Source organism: Carlito syrichta, unplaced genomic scaffold (genome assembly GCF_000164805.1).
Source record: "Carlito syrichta isolate Samal-C Ts95f unplaced genomic scaffold, Tarsius_syrichta-2.0.1 Scaffold316060, whole genome shotgun sequence".
Lineage (NCBI taxonomy): Eukaryota > Metazoa > Chordata > Mammalia > Primates > Tarsiidae > Carlito > Carlito syrichta.
In genome coordinates, this window is record NW_007260156.1 from 64,789 (window position 1) to 69,424 (window position 4,636).

The window sequence follows — 4,636 nt, forward strand, 5'->3', positions numbered from 1 at the left end:
CCTGGGCAACTTGGCGAGACCTCACCTCTACAATAAATAAAAAATCAGCCAGGCGTGGTAGCACACGCCTGTAGTTCCAGCTACTTGGAAGGCTGAGGCGGAAGGATTGCCGGAGCCCAGCGGGTCGAGGCTGTGGTGGCCGAGAGCGGCCACTGCACTCCAGTCTGGGCGACAGAGTGAGACTCCAACTCAAAAAAAAAAAAAAAAAAAAAAGGCATCCAAATGGATGAATTCAAAAACTGTTCTGAGCAATGGAAAAAGCATCTCAATAGGTGTATTGCCTCAAATGGAGAGTACTTTGAGGGTGACTGATATTTAAACACGTAAGAATACACAATGTTTTGTTCTATTTTTTGGGGGTCCCCCTTCCATACTGTTGACTGAAAAACTGTCTGGCACTTATACATAACATATGATTCAGCAATTCCACTTCAGCAGTTGCACTTCTAGGTATGTATCAACAGAAATACATACATTTGTTTTACCAATAGACATGTACTAGAATTAGAATGTTCATAATTGCACTATTTGTAATATCCCCTAACAAGAATGTCCATTAGCAGTAGAATAGATAAGTAAATTGTGATATGTCAACACCATTGGAATCTATACATCAGTGAAAATGAACAAAGTATTACTACATGCAATCACACAGATGAAGATCACAAACACAATGCTGAGTGCTAGAAAAAGACAGGCACACAAACATCTGCTAAAAACCAGGCAAAGTTAATCTATGTTGTTAGGAATCAGGCTAGTAGTTACCTTTGGGAAGGGTCTGGGTAAGGTGGGAAGAGGACATGAGAGGGGTTCTTCTGAGACAGGGTAATGTTCTGTTTCTTGATTTGGGTGCTGGTTCCATGAGCATGCTCAGTTTGTAGAAATTTATCAAGCTGTACACTGAGGATATGTGCCTTTTTCTGCATGTGTTATGCATTACAATTAAAACATTAAAAAGTGGATTCAAAAGGCTGGGGGAGATGGGCTGTAAAGCATCTTGGGAAATATCTGTTTTACCTACAGATGGAACATGTGTGTCTTCCTGAGAAATATGATCTTACGTCTATCCTCATATAAAAATTAATTCGCAGGTGAAAAATGAAACAATAAATAAATAATCTAAATAATTGTAGAAACAAATTCATCAAAAATAAATGTTTACCATATGAAAAAAGAAGTAAGTTCTAGACACCTGGAAGAAGTAAACACAAATCCTCCCTTGAGGAAGGCTCCTTCAAAGAATCCACAGATAGAGTTCTAACAAAGACAACCTTATTAAAACACACACACACACACACACACACACACTAAGAGGAGAACTAGATCCACATAAGCTCAGAGATAAAAATGAAAAGATACCAAATAACACACACACAATAACAATAATAAAATAATAATAATAAAAAAGATAACACAAAGCATTGTGTTTTATATGTTTAGAGAAGAAAGTTAAACACAAGAGCAAGAAACTATTTAATTACCTTTTTGAATGACCAGGCTTTTTCTTTTTTTTTTTTTGAGTTAGGGTCTCACTCTATTGCCCAGGCTGAAGTGCAGTGGTACAATCATAGCTCACTGCAGCCTTGACCTTCTCCTGGGCTCAAGTGATCCTTCTGCCTCAGTCTCACAAGTAGCTGGGACTATAGGCGTGTGCTACTATGCCCAGCTAATTAATTTATTTTTTGGAGAGACAATGCGGTCTTGCAATGTTGCCTAGGCTGATCTCAGACTCCTGGGTTTAAGCAATCCTCCCATGTCGGCCTCCCAAAGTGCTGAGATTACAGTCATGAGTCACCATGCCTGGCCAGAACAGTCATATTTTAAAAAAATATTGAAACGGACTTTCTAAAAATAAAAAAATAATAATTTAAATTTAAAAATCAACACTAAGACTAACCAACTGATTAGATCCAGTCTAAGAAAGAATCAGTGCATTGCAAGTTAGCACTAAAAAACACAAAATTATCAGAGTGTTAAAGAGATGGGAAAATACCAGAGACATGGAGAATAAAGTGAAAAGGTCAACATTTGCATAATTGGGATTCCATAAAGATTGAAAAGAGAGACCAGGAAGAGGCAATATTCACCAGGTTGATGAGCTTTCTAGAACTGAGGAAGGACATGAAATTCTCAGATTTATGAAGTCTAGCAATCCCAAGTAGGATTAAGAACAAGCAAAAATGGAAATCTATGCTTAGACACATTGCAGTCACACTGCAGATCACCAAAGACAAATGAAAGAAGAACCAGAGAGAAAAGATGAACTATAAGCAAAGGATGGAATGTAGACTATCCAAGGAATTCTCAGCCTCAATAACAGAATCAAGAAGATTAACACTTCCAAATTGCTAGGAAAATATATATCATCCTATAATTGTATATGCAACAACACTAAATGTCGAGGACCAGAGCAAAAATTTAGAGCATTTTCAGATAAAATACCACTGAGAAAATTTACACCCCAATCCTCCTCATTCAAGAGATTTATAAAAGACAAAGCTGAAGATGGAAAAGCACACTAGAATAAAGTCTGAGACCCATACAGGACTGAATAAGCTCCTGAGGATGGGATTCTAGTGCACACATGACATCACATCCACCACGAGGCTCACGCAGTGGGGGAGAACATCTGAACTGTGAAAATGTCCTCCTTTAGGACCAGGACCTAGAAAATAGGATAATGGGCAAGGGGTATCTCTTGCCCCTTTGTCCATGTTACTCGATAAATAAGCATATTTTCTTATTAAAAAATGGTAAGATAAGGTGGAAAAAATGATTTCAGGAAGGTTCATAAAGTTCTCAATGGAATGAATTTCTCTAACTGTAAATGCATTTTCTGCCTTGACTTAACCACACGACAGGATGATTTGATGAAGCAGATAGAGGGTTTCCCCTCCATAGTGCAACACAGGCCTGTGGTTGTGAACATGGGCTCTGGAGACAGTTTGAAAGCTTCTCAACAGCACTCAGGCCATCTGGGGCTGTCTGTGCGTCTTCACTTCTCTGAGTTCCAGTTTTCATGTGTAAGAGTTAGAGCCCACTTCATAGGGTTGTTGTGAGGGTTAACTGACATGACACATGGAGCCAAGTACCTAGCATATGGTAAACACTCACTTATAATATTGTTTTAATGACAGCATAGGTAGTCTGCCGCCATCCTTAAGGCTGTTCACTTCATTTCCTGAAAGAAAATCATCTTTGACTATCTAACCAGAGCCACCCAGAGTGTAATTAACGGTTGTTAATTTGTGTGGATCTGAGATTTTTGTGACATACTGTGTATAATCCTATTACAGTATTCATACATCCTTCCAGATATTATTGTAGCTACTTTCATAAACTTTAGAGAAAATTGTTTTTAATCAGCAATGAGAAATGTGGATGGGTTTTTAATTTTTATTTTAATTTTTACCGAATACCAAAAAAATACAATCTGTATCTATTCTTAACCACTTCTAGAAATAGTACAAATCAATGTCATTGATGATAATGCCCAAAAATAAAATGTCTTCCTACAGAGTTATAGGAAATGCTTGCTTTTATTGATCAGTTTAACAGTTATTTATTAAGACTCTACTGTATTTCAGACACTGTGATAGTCACTTCTAAACTAATAATTAAATAGTATTAATAGTCAATACTTATGAATACTGGGAATATTATTTCCTAACATCACATTATTTCTGTTGGCTATAAAAAGTATTACTATACCATTGTACTGATGAGAAAATGGAGCCCAATAGCTCTACAACCAGGAACTGGTAGGTTTCTTCTTCAATACTTACTTCAGCTTGCCAGCACACTGTTTCTGAAAAGGAAATGGAGTACAAATATTCCCCTTTTGTCTCTCTATAGTTTTACCTAACTAGTTCTAAATTTAAATTTTGACCCTTTACCACTGCTCTAAGTAGAGGAAACGAAGTGTTTTCCTCATTTTCCTCTCTTTTATAATTCTTTGCATTACCACATTTATACAGCTTAAACCAGATACAATGTTGTGAACATTAGTGACACAATCATGCCAAAGTATATTATCTACTTTAAAATCTTACTTCATATTTTTAATCTTATACTTACCCATGTTTCTTAGGGGTGATGCTATTGTCGACTGAGGAGCCAGATAAACCTACTTGCATCAAGAAGAGAAACCAACTCTGCTGAGGGGACAGGAAATTGCACTTTTATTTCATCATAAACCAATGAGGAAGCAGCACTTTAATGAGAACTTGTATTATCCAAATTTCTTTTCTTTTTTTTTGAGTTGGAGTCTCACTCTGTGGCCCAGACTGGAGTGCAGTGGCCGCTCCCAGTCACTGCAGCCTCGACCTGCTGGGCTCCGGCGATCCTTCTGCCTCAGTCTTCCAAGTAGCTGGAACTACAGGCGCACGCTACCACGTCCAGTTGATTTTTGATTTATTGTAGAGATGAGGTCTCGCCAAGTTGCCCAGACGGGTCTCGAACCCGCGGGCTCAGGCAATCCACTCACCTCAGCCTCCCAAAGTGCGGGATTACAGGCTGAACCACCGAGCCCGGCTATTATCCAAATTTCAATAAAAGAAGTCTCTTGAATACTTTAAAAGATGTTTTTATTTATCATTTACTGTAGTGTAATTTTTATAACTCACTTTTCTCATTG